At 41.4% G+C, this 12,771-nt stretch overlaps 1 protein-coding gene across 6 annotated transcripts in view; it reads left to right on the forward strand.

The window, feature by feature from the left end:
- LOC115195953 (B-cell CLL/lymphoma 9 protein) overlaps positions 1 to 12,771 on the forward strand; it is a 100,540-nt gene that overhangs the window by 56,547 nt on the left and 31,222 nt on the right. For 3 of the 6 annotated variants that reach the window (XM_029756328.1, XM_029756329.1, XM_029756330.1), the window contains exons 1-2: positions 8,388 to 8,854; positions 11,354 to 11,547. The gene's annotated coding sequence lies outside the window, so the exon portion shown is untranslated. Of the gene's footprint in view, positions 1 to 8,387; positions 8,855 to 11,353; positions 11,548 to 12,771 lie in introns of those variants that run through there. The other 3 variants (XM_029756324.1, XM_029756325.1, XM_029756326.1) reach the window with 2 other exon arrangements.

Genomic DNA, 12,771 nt, shown 5'->3' on the forward strand with positions numbered 1-12,771 from the left:
TAGGGGTGGTATACAGAAGACAGCCCTATTTGGTAAAAGACCAAGTCCATACTATGGCAAGAACAGCTCAAATGAGCAAAGAGAAAGTCAATGTGGAAAATTTCAAGAACTTTGAAAGTTTCTTCAAGTGCAGTCGCAAAAACCATCAAGCGCTTCCTTTCCTGTGGTATTCCTCATGAGAGCCAGTTTCATACTGGCTCTCATGAGGACCACCACAGGAAAGGAAGACCCAGAGAGTTACCTCTGCTGCAGAGGATAAGTGCAATAGAGTTACCAGCCTCAGAAATTGCAGCCCAAATAAATGCTTCACAGAGTTCAAGTAACAGACACATCTCAACATCAACTGCTCAGAGGAGACTGTGCAAATCAGGCCTTCATGGTCGAATTGCTGCAAATAAACCACTACTAAAGACACCAATAAGAATAAGAGACTTGCTTGGGCCAAGAAACAAGAGCAATGGACATTAGACCAGTAGAAATCTGTCCTTTGGTCTGATGAGTCCAAATTTGAGATTTTTGGCTCCAACCGCTGTGTCTTTGTGAGACGCAAAGTAGATGAACGGATGATCTTCGCCTGTGTGGTTCCCACCGTGAAGCATGGAGGAGGAGGTGTGATGGTGTGGGGGTGCTTTGCTGGTGACACTGTCAGTGATTTATTTAGGATTCAAGGCACACTTAACCAGCATGGCTACCATAGCATTCTGCAGCGATACGCCATCCCATCTGGTTTGGGCTTAGTGGGACTATCATTTGTTTTTCAACAGGACAATGACCCAAAACACACCTGCAGGCTGTGTAAGGGCTATTTTACCAAGAAGGAGAGTGATGGAGTGCTGGATCAGATGACCTGGCCTCCACAATCACCCGCCCTCAACCCAATTGAGATGGTTTGGGATGAGTTGGACCGCAGAGTGAAGGAAAAGCAACCAACAAGTGCTCAGCATATATGGGAACTCCTTCAGGACTGTTGGAAAAGCATTCCAGGTGAAGCTGGTTGAGAGAATGCCAAGAGTGTGCAAAGCTGTTATTAAGGCAAAGGGTGGCGACTTCGAAGAATCTAAAATATAAATCACTACATGATTCCATATGTGCTATTTAATAGTTTAGATATCTTCACTATTATTATACAATGTAGAAAATATTACAAATAAAGAAAAACCCTTGAATGAGTAGGCGTGTCCAAATACTTTTGACTGGTACTGTATATACAGTAGTTGAGCAGCTCTCATAAAAACATACATCTTTATGGGCACCACTAAATCCCTTTGTTTCACTATATTGCACTGTTCTAAGCAGCCACATACGTTGGTCTCTTTATTAACCTATGGCAATGACATACATTCACTTAGAGAGTCAACTTAGACCTGGAACACAAGACAGCAGGATAGAAATAAAGCCCATGCCTCACTGTGAACCGGGATTTGTTTTTGCTTTTCCGTGCTACCAGATGTCACCACTTTCTGAGGTGTTAAACATGAAAAACGTATGTAACTGATGTTTTTACTCACTGTGTGCCGTAAACATTTAACTCTGTGGAGACAACAGGGCCGTGTTCATTAGGCATTAATTGGAAGAAAACAGCCCTATTTGGACTATCTGGACTTGTTCTAATAAGAAAGAAATGTTTTGTTTTCCGTTGCAAAAAATTTGCCACGGTGTACCCTGTTGAACACAACTCTGTAACACTGGGGATGTCAGGCACCATATTATATGTAAAAGTATGCAAACATTGACAACTGTCTCTGTTTTTGCCCATATAGTAAGTGGTATATGTCTGAAACATGTCTGTCATGTACTCTCTGGGGGTAGAGGAACAGACATTTTATCAGCAGGAGACGATCTTTCATATCACTTCCAAAGAGTAAAAAGGATTGCCTTTTTTTCTCCCCCTTGTTATCTAAGAGCTCCAGCACAAGAATCAACTGAGTAAAATGGTAAAAGCAATTGCCATGGAACTTCTAAGGGAATTGTTTTCCCCAGAACGGAGTATTCACTTAGATTGTTGTTGTTTTATCTCTCTCTCTTTCTCTCTCTCTATCTCTCCCCGCTCTTTCTGGGATCCGGGAGTCTGCTGGGTGCGTAGTGGTGGTGCTGTGGGTTCATGCAAAGGATTAGATGGTAAACAAACGCTTTTAATCCCTTGAGTCTGCCAGCCCTCCCTCCGCTGCACGCTTAGTATGCAGCAGAACGAACAACAGACAAAAATCTAGTGCTTCCTCTCCTCCTTCTAACATTCACTGTCTTTGTCTCCATATTGAATAAAGAAACATATATATGGCGATAGGTCTCTCTGATCATTCGATGCTATTTCTAACCAATATAAAGAACTATATCTTTATGTGTAAATAGAACAGATAAATATTTGCCTAGTGTCTATTCTATTGTGTTGATACAAAGAATCCCTATTGCATTGTATCACTCTTGCTCAGCTATTTGAAGGAAGAGTGTTTTAAGAGAGGCAAGTGATTGTGAAAAATTGCAATTGGTATCTCTGAGATGGCATTCTCTTTCTTTGGTTTTGTGAGTGTGTTGTATCCTACATCTGAGGGGATCCGACTAGTACGGTCAGAGGATACTATAGAGTACAGCCAATAGCATGTCCTCAGTAAGGGACACAGGGAAATGCAAATGTGACAAAAGATGTCAACTGCTATCCTGAAGTCTGTATGAGGCTGCTAGTACAGCCTGGTCTCATAGACTAGACGTAACATAGTAAATGTAAAACTGGCACAATCAAATTAGTAAGGTATGTTTTGTTTGGTATGGTTACATAGGACAGAATGTTACTAAAGGCAGGGTAGATGGGTGTGCGTATAACGTGAACGTCTAGCAACCCAAAAGTTGCACGTTCAAATCTCATCACGGATAACTTAAGCATTTTAGCTAATTAGAAACTTTGCAACTAAACTCAGCAAAAAAAGAAACGTCCCTTTTTCAGAACCCTGTCTTTCAAAGATAATTCATAAAAATCCAAATAACTTCACATATCTTCATTGTAAAGGGTTTAAACACTGTTTCCCATGCTTGTTCAATGAACCATAAACAATTAATGAACATGCACCTGTGGAACGGTCGTTAAGACACTAACAGCTTACAGACGGTAGGCAATTAAGGTCACAGTTATGAAAACTTAGGACACTAAAGAGGCCTTTCTACTGACTCTGAAAAACACCAAAAAAAGATGCCCAGGGTCCCTGCTCATCTGCGTGAACGTGCCTTAGGCATCCTGCAAGGAGGCATGAGGACTGCAGATGTGGCCAGGGCAATAAATTGCCATGTCTGTACTGTGAGATGCATAAGACAGCACTACAGGGAGACAGGACGGACAGCTGATCATCCTCGCAGTGGCAGACCACGTGTAACAACACCTGCACAGGATCGGTACATCCGAACATCACACCTGCGGGACAGGTACAGGATGGCAACAACAACTACCAGAGTTACACCAGGAACGCACAAACCCTCCATCAGTGCTCAGACTGTCTGTAATAGGCTGAGAGAGGCTGGACTGAGGGCTTGTAGGCCTGTTGTAAGGCAGGTCCACACCAGACATCATCGGCAACAACGTCGCCTTTGGGCACAAACTCACCGTCGCTGGACCAAACAGGACTGGCAAAAAGTGCTCCTCACAGACGATTCGCGGTTTTGTCTCACCAGGGGTGATGGTCGGATTTGTGTTTATCGTGTTCTGCCATGGCCAACAAAGAGCCCGGATCTCAATCCCATTGAGCACGTCTGGGACCTGTTGGATCGGAAGGTGAGGGCTAGGGCCATTCCCCCCAGAAATGTCTGGGAACTTGCAGGTGCCTTGGTGGAAGAGTGGGGTAACATCTCACAGCAAGAACTGGAAAATCTGGTGCAGTCCATGTGGAGGAGATGCACTGCAGTACTTAATGCAGCTGGTGGCCACACCAGATACTGACTGTTCCTTTGATCTTGACCCCCCCTTTGTTCAGGGACACATTATTCCATTTCTGTTAGTCACATGTCTGTGGAACTTGTTCAGTTTATGTCTCAGTTGTTGAATCTTGTTATGTTCATACAAATATTTACAAACGCTAAGTTTGCTGAAAATAAACACAGTTGACAGTGAGAGGACATTTCTTTTTTTGCTGAGTTTACTTACTACTTTTTTTAGCTACTTTGCAGCTACTTAGCATGTCAGCTAACCCTTCCCCTAACCCTTTAACCTAACTCCTAATCTTAAACCCTAACCCCTAGCCTAGCAAACGTCAGCCACCTAGCTATGATTAGTGTTAGTCACCTAGCTAACGTTACCTACTTCAAATTGGAATTTGTAACATATCATACGTTTTCGCAAATTCATAACATATTGTAAGAATTGCAATTCGGAACATATTGTACAAATCTAAATTCGTAATATGTAATATGAATTGTAATTGTAACATTAGATACGAAATGCAAGATGAACATCCACATATTAATACATACCATACGAAACTTAACATATTATACTAATTGTGGTGGCCAAGATTTACATTTACTATGTTACGTCTACCCCTGAGTCCAGGTTGGCTACTTCTAGCATCCTGAGATGCCAGGGGTTTAAGTGATCCATCATATGAATCTGTCCAGGTTGATTGTTCATGTCTACAGTCTACTACATTTGATAAAGACACAGACAGTTAGACAGACAGATGACGGACATACCTTCACATTCACTTCTTGTCATTTAACAGACTCTTACCTAAATCTATGGGGGAGGGGCAAAGTAGTTGCCAGGTAGGCCCATATAAAATAAAACTGTTCAAAGAAGAACAAGTGGATAAGAGCAAGGGTGGGGGGAATCAAGGGTTGGGGTGGTGGAGTAGCCAGGTGCAGTTTGAAGAGAACACACCTACACCTTTGATGTTCAAACCTTTGAGCACATCTAAAAAGACGTCAGTCTATAAGGAAAGTGTCTGCTTTTTCAATTACTATAGTCTCCTGTGCAGGCATGCGGTGCACGGCTCTTTCAACTACAATTGATCTGACAGTTCACATACAGTATGGCACATAGACTTTACCTAGAATCTGATTAAGAATTAGGGTTAAACTATTTTTCAAAGTGAGGGTAGCAGAGGAAACAAGACAAGACAAAATATACTGTATTAATTAATTAGTCCACGCGAGGTGGAAATTTGTATTCTGCTTTTATCCAACCCCCCTAATATACACACACATACACACAAAAAAACACACATTTGATTGGAGAGGCTGGAGCAGAGGGCAGCCGCTGTGCAGCGCCCAATGAGCAATTTGGAGGTTAAGTCACTTGCTCAAGGGAACATCGGCAGTAGGTGGAACCTGAGATATTGATGCCAGCAACCCTCGTTAGGAGGAGCAATGCAGAAATCATAAATAGGGGAAGATTTATAGGCTACTGCTCTTCTGTTTTTAAATGCAATTTTTTATTGAAATTAGCAAATAAGCTATGCCCTTGTCACCCTGATGGCATCGACATGTCACCTATTTGGACAATTATGATAGCTTATGAAGCTTATAGCTTATGCATATGGCTACACCTCCACCCTTGTATTAGCCTACTTTGCACTCAAACATAGGTATGATTATATGGATAGAGGCAATTGCCTGCCCTACTGAACTATAGACTAATGAAAACATTGTTTCTCCTACTCCAATAGCTTGTGAAAATATGGAAAGATATGCCAACTTACTAGTGGTGGAAAAAGTACCCAACTGTCATACATGAGTAAAAGTAAAGAAACCTTAATAGAAAATGACTCAAGTAAAATAGAAAATTACTACTTAGGTAAAAGTTGGTTTTAAATATATTTAAGTATTAAAAGTGAATGTAATTGCTAAAATATACTTAAGTATCAAAAGTAATAGTATAGATAATTTCAAATTCCATATAATAAAAAACTTCTTCCGGATCGGTGTCCCGTCTACAGGACGGTTGAGCTAACATAGGCTAATGTGGTTAGCATGAGTTTGTAAGTAACAAGAACCTTTCCCAGGACATAGACATATCTGATATTGGCAGAAAGCTTAAATTCTTGTTTAAACTAACTGCACTGTCCAATTTACAGTAGCTATTACAGTGAAAGAATACCATGCTATTGTTTGAGGAGAGTGCACAATTTTGAACATAAAGTTATTAATAAACAAATTAGGCACATTTGGCAGTCTTGATACAACATTTTGAATAGAAATACAATGGTTCATTGGATCAGTCTAAAACTTTGCACATACATTGCTGCCATCTAGTGGCCAAAATCTAAATTGCACCTGGGCTGGAATAATACATTATGGCCTTTCTCTTGCATTTCAAAGATGATGGTACAAAAAAATACAAAAGAACAGTTGTTTTTTTCTTTGTATTATCTTTTACCAGATCTATTGTGTCCTACATTCCTTTCACATTTCCACAAACTTCAAAGTGTTTCCTTTCAAATGGTACCAAGAACATGCATATCCTTGCTTTAGGGCCTGAGCTACAGGCAGTTAGATTTGGATATGTCATTTTAGGCGAAATGTAAAAAAGAAAAGGGGCGGATCCTTAAGCAAACCAGCCAGCACCATTCTTTTTTTTGGAGGGGGGGATAGCCAGGGGCACACTCCAACTCTCAGACATAATTTACAAATTAAGCATGTGTGTTTAGTGAGTCCGCCAGATCAGAGGCATACCAGGGATGTTCTCTTGATAAGTGTGTGTATAGAGTACCACAGTATGAGTCATAATACCTTTAAAACCTAGCGGTCAAACAAGGAAATGTTCTGGATTTTAGAAACACTATTTTTTACCTTTATTTTTTGTAGGCAAGTCAGTTAAGAACAAATTCTTATTTTCAATGACAGCTTAGGAACAGTCTTGTTCAGGAGCAGAATGACACGGGGATTTGATCTTGCAACCTTTCAGTTACTGGCCCAACGCTCTAATCACTAGGCTACCTGCCGCCCCAGTAAGGGCTGTGCTTTGTGTAGGCTTACCCTGGTGTGACGTTTTGATAAATGTGTAAATCTCTCTAGGACAAGGTGACTTTTATCAATATATTCGCCTTTATTTACCCACCAAAAATTAAATGCTATTTGGCTGCTAATGTGGCTATCATAAAGAACTACAAATGCCATGATGATCTGAATGAGACTGCTTAATCGAGGTAAAGGTAAGAATCTCTGGGTTAACTATCTAATGTTAAATAACTGTAGTAATGAATACATTGCCAACATTTCTTTAAATGGACAATTATGTGAACTGTCTTGTGCAAGCTTTAAATTGATACAAAACCTGTTAGCAAAGGTGTCAGCGAGATGTGACGTGCAGGGATTTGTAGTTTGGCATGTCTATGTAACCGATGTGAAATGGCTAGTTCGTTAGCGGTGGTGCGCGCTAATAGCGTTTCAATCAGTGACGTCACTCGCTCTGAGACTTGAAGTAGTGTTTCCCCTTGCGTTGCAAGGGCCGTGGCTTTTGTGGCGCGATGGGTAACGATGCTTCGAGGGTGTCAGTTGTTGATGTGTGCAAGGGTCCCTGGTTCGAGCCCGGGTTAGGGCGAAGAGAGGGACAGAACCTACACTGTTACATTGATGCTGTTGACCCGGATCATTGGTTGCTGCGGAAAAAAAGGAGGAGGTCAAAGGGGGGGTGAGTGTAACCGATGTGAAATGGCTAGTTAGTTAGTGGTGATGCGCGCTAATAGCGTTTCAATCAGTGACGTCACTCGCTCTGAGACTTGAAGTAGGGTTTCCCCTTGCATTGCAAGGGCCGCTTCGGTGGGTGTCAGTTGTTGATATGTGCAAGGGTCCCTGGTTCGAGCCCGGGTTGGGGCGAAGAGAGGGACGGAACCTACATTGTTACATCTACTTTGATGATAATTACAATTGTTTTAATCTGAGAGTAAATAGAGCCGAGCATATTGATAAAAGTCACCTTGTCCGAGAGAGATTTCCATGGTTGTCAAAACATCATGCCAGGGCAAGCCTACACGAAACAGCCCTTATTTTAAGTTTTTCAAAAATCCCCTATGGGAAAAATGAATGGTGGAAAAACGATTGGAACCATTTCCCAGTTTGACTGCTAGGATTTATGGGTATTATGACACCTCCACTGTGGGGCTCTATTGAACCATTTTCCTGTCCTTGCTAAGCATTCAAAATGTAAGAAGTACTTTTGGGTGTCAGGAAAAATGTATGGAGTAAAATGTACATCTTTAGGAATGAAGTGAAGTAAAAGTTGTCAAAAATATGAATAGTAAAGTACAGATACACCAAAAACGACTTAAGTGGTGTAAAAATATTGTATAGTATTTTTACACCACTGCTATTTACTGTCCAGCCTAACAGGCCAAAATTAAAATTTCCCAAATGCAAAATGCATAGGATATTTTATGGTTATCCTAGTCTTGCAATTGGTTATTCGGTTATTATCTTTACACTGTCGTTCCTAGTAGGCTATAACGGATCGACTTCGCTCTCACTTCTCTGTGAGTTTTGTCTGTGTTCTAAACTGGCTGGGGTTTTCAGCTTGCTTGACAAGCACCCCTCCCCCAAACTTTGGCGAAACAGGAACAACTCCTTTGAGAGAAAAAAAGCTGCACAAGTTTGGAACGTCTTGGAGAAGCCCTTGTTATCGCTTGAGATTTATTTGTGCAAAATCTGGAAGTATTCTACTGTTCTTGTTTGTCGTGGAAAATAACATTTTAACCTCGTCTTTCGCGTAGGCCTAACCTCTTTTGAAAATGGTTTACTTTCCTCGAGGATAATTATTGGTGAAAGTCTATTTGTGTATGGAATAATTTGTCCTCACCGAAGAAAGATGGGACTCGTGGAGCTCTGTATACATATGTGATATCGTGTTCAATAATGAAGGATGTTGTGTCAGACACAATGGGTAAGAGAGGGTTTCCCTTTACATCTAACCTTACCTAACCAAGCTAGATAGCATTTTTATGCCCGTTTTTCAGCTGTAAACATACTTGGCCCTACTCCGTTGGGAAGTCAGACCCTTATTCTCTGAAGTTAACGTTACACCTTTAAACATTAGACTTCAATTTGCTATTTCAATATATCGCTTCAAAGTTGTCCCTAGTGCTAATTTTACCCTATGAATGTGTGTAGATGGGTATTTGTCCATTGCAACACACATGCTGCTGCTTTCTATTTTCGTAATGCATTTGTTGGGGTTACTTACTTTACCGATTACTTGTTTATCGTTTTCCCACTAATACTAACCAATTCTGCCTTTCGGAAAACTTAAATCAGTGCACTTATTCAGTTCTACACGTGGTGAAATCATTGCAAAGCAGTAAGCAACAAATGTATCCTGCAATGTTGATCGTGATTCGCCGACTTGACCTGAAGCTTTTTGTCCCATTCTGTGATCCACCCCGACGTTTAGTGGAAGGCTCGAGCAGCCATGGTCGAATAAGCAAAATCTATATTTACATTTCGTGCTACAGAAGTGTTACAATGTTGCAGTGACTTGCCTAGTTAAATAAAATAAAAAATGGGGTTGAGCCGCTTGTTAAGACAAGCGTGAAAGGAGATGTTTTGTAACTTTCTGACCAACACAAAAAGCTACGAGAGGGTACAGTTATTTTTCCATTCATGGTATTCGACTCAATTTGGAATGGGACGTTGCAACATATTCTGAAATTAATGTAGCCCAAACTCCTTTGCATATGTAAACACTGGATTGGAGGTACTGGAAAATGTTGAGTTATACGTTTGTATAGTATTCATAATAGGTGTTGTATCAATTAGTTGGAAACTTGCATCACCACCCCGTTGTAGTTTTATACATGGTATTTTATGTTTAACTAGCCCAGTTGTTTCTTGCGCAAGGACTGTCTACCTGTTCTGGCCATAGAGAATACTGCGTCATGTCCTGTGTCCACCTGGTTGTGGCTCCTGCTTGTATGTTAGGTTAGTTAGATAACCAACATGTTGGCCTATTCACCCTATTCACTCTGCTCACGACTGTCTGGGCATAATCAATATTTGCCAGAAGGTTATTTTTTAGTGTTGTAGACTATTCATATAGAAGATGTGAATGATGCCATGGCAAATTGATACTGGTAAGAATAGCTGATGAAGCCGTATAACGCAAATTTTGCCAGCATGGGAAATAAATCTGCTGCAGTACAGTAGGTTAAAGCTAGAGTCCTTAGTTGCTACATGCATGTTTGGACTTATAAATGAATGATATATATACCCACTGATTCTTGAAGAATATAGCTTATAAATGCCGCATGAGCTTAGTTCAAGTGTCTTACCACATCAGAACTCAAAATATAATTATTTTTTTACTCCAATGTTTGTAAACAAACACTGTACAGCCTCAAAACATGGTTAAAACTATAGTTTTGATATCATGGTCAGGGTTTCATTCATAGCTCTGACTATGAATTTGAGAGTGTTTACGTTTCTCCAGGCCAATCTTAGCTTTTTACCAAAATAGAGGTGGGGTGGCTGCTTTGCTTTTGTTTCAACTATGGATCTGAGCATTGAGATGATAATTAAGGCCTAAAAGCTGATGCATACCAGGCTAGGGTAATGTTATTTCCTAGATGTCCTCTTGGATCAAATGTTATTTCATCCTAGCTGTCCTGTAGTGTTTCTGCTGTGGAGGGGCTTAAAACCTGGGCATCTAACCTAATGTCAAAGCTGATGTGCGTTACACAAATGCTGTGGATATGTAGGTTGTCTGCTATCTATTCCCTTTGCACTGTGTGTAGAATCTGCCATGTGGTTCCATTGCCTTTGTATATGTGATGGTTGTATGCATTGGCTTGGTATATGTGGGATGTATCATGTACACATGATACAAGGGACACTTTTTCTATGTATCTTTTCCCTTGTGCATCTTAGTTGTTAAATGTATAATTGCTAAATTGCATGTCCCCTGTTGCAGCCAGAGAAAGAAGAAACACAATCTATCTAAAATAAAAATCAAAGAAGTTTGATTTGGGCCAGGCTGTGCCTACCATGTTCCTCTTCCTGTTTTAATTCTTCTTCTCTAAGACATTGCCCTCAAACCCCCAAAAGCCAGACACTGCTTTTCAACCAGGCGTTGAATGTAGCAATTGTTACTTTTTAAAACGGCTTGATATGAGTGAGATGTAAACATCTGTGGTCTGTTAATAATCATTTTCCTCACCCAAAACCTAAGCGTGTTTTAGGTCTTCTTTGGCGATTGAGGCCTGTTTAGGAGGATGTAATGTTACGGAACGTTCGTAGAGGGAATGTATTGTGCAGAACCAAAAGGATTGTCTCTCAGATGGAATAGGGGATCGTGCCAACTGGATTTGTTCTGTTTCTATCTGCGATTTTTCTGAGCGTTTTAAAGACCCTGAATTCACCCCTGATGGTTGTCTTTTTCTCTCTGCAGGTTTGTGAATGGGCACTGTGATCTTCTGCTGAGAGGGAGGGCTGGGATTTGAGGCTCTGCGACAGTTGTGACTCCGGGGCCGACGCTAAGCCAGTCAGCTTGCTTTGTCTGCCGGACCAAGGTCAAAGGGAACCCTGGGATAGGCTCTCCTCGTGAGGAGTAGCCGGGGTCTCTGAGACCTGGGGTCATTTAAGGTAAGGAACATCACACGCACACAGATGCGTGTATAGGTAGCCTCCATGTTACTTTGTCACTGTTGTGGTTTGGACTTTACAGGCAGGTGGTATGTGTAAATGTTTTTGTGCTGGTTGGTGTATGTGTCAATTCTATTCAATAATTAGGAAGGTTAGGCACAACACGTATCACGGACTACAATACGGTTAATCAAATGGTTTATTATTTTTTCTATGACAATGTAGTCACAGATATCGACTCCTCACATGACATCTGACTGCTTATGTTGGGTGATCGTCTATTTGTGCATGGGATCTAAGAGTCTAAACTTAAAGAACTCAAAGAGCAGTAACAGGGAAATCTTGAAGTGATGGTTTACTCCACAAATTTCAGACACGTGTGTGTGTGTGTGTGTGTGTGGGGGGGGGGGGCATGTTCTTGTATCCATGAGTTCAGGCCCTGGGTAGAGGACAGTGCACCCTGTTTCTGGAACGCTATGCTGTGCAGCAGGTGTTATCTCAGGCCCTGCCTAGACACACAGACGCAGAGACACACAGTGTGTGACGCCAGCCTGGGCAGATCTGAGGGCGGGCACATACACATGGCATGAAACAGCCCAGCACACCATCCTGTAATCACAGCCCGTGACCTACACACCCACTAGTGGCCTCCGATGCAGGAACACACAGGCTGACAGACAGGAAATGGTGTGTGTGCTCGTATGTACAGGAGACTGTGTGGTGTATGCGTTGTTTCCAAGGCTGGGTAGTAGTCTAGTTATGTCCTTTAATTGGGACCCATAGTTTTTCTTTCTTCGTCCAGTCACATGGTCATGACATACTGCTGGCTCAACATATAGGCTAATGCTTCAGTTTAGATTGTTGTTGATGTAAATTTGGGGCGACACTAACATGCTCATCAAAACCGTACTGGGTAAAATGTTTCTGTTCACACTGTCCTTCCTAGCACAGTTCCAGCAACTTTGGCTTGGCTCAGGTGTGTGTATAGGGTATTGGAGGGTGTTCTATTCTGGTTTATTGTGTTTGGTAACATTCTGTGCATACGGTTGATGGTGTTAGACTGTTGTGAGCAGTCTGTATGTTTTCGTAAGAGTAGGCCATGTTGGTTCATGTTTTCAAACATTTATCAATTGGACAAACCCAGTATCGGTCTGTTTTCTGCTATTTAATGCCTAATGAACATGACCCTGGTGATGTGCAGTCTCTCCCTCTCCACTCATGTGC

Source organism: Salmo trutta, chromosome 6 (assembly GCF_901001165.1).
Source record: "Salmo trutta chromosome 6, fSalTru1.1, whole genome shotgun sequence".
NCBI classification, from domain to species: Eukaryota; Metazoa; Chordata; class Actinopteri; order Salmoniformes; family Salmonidae; genus Salmo; species Salmo trutta.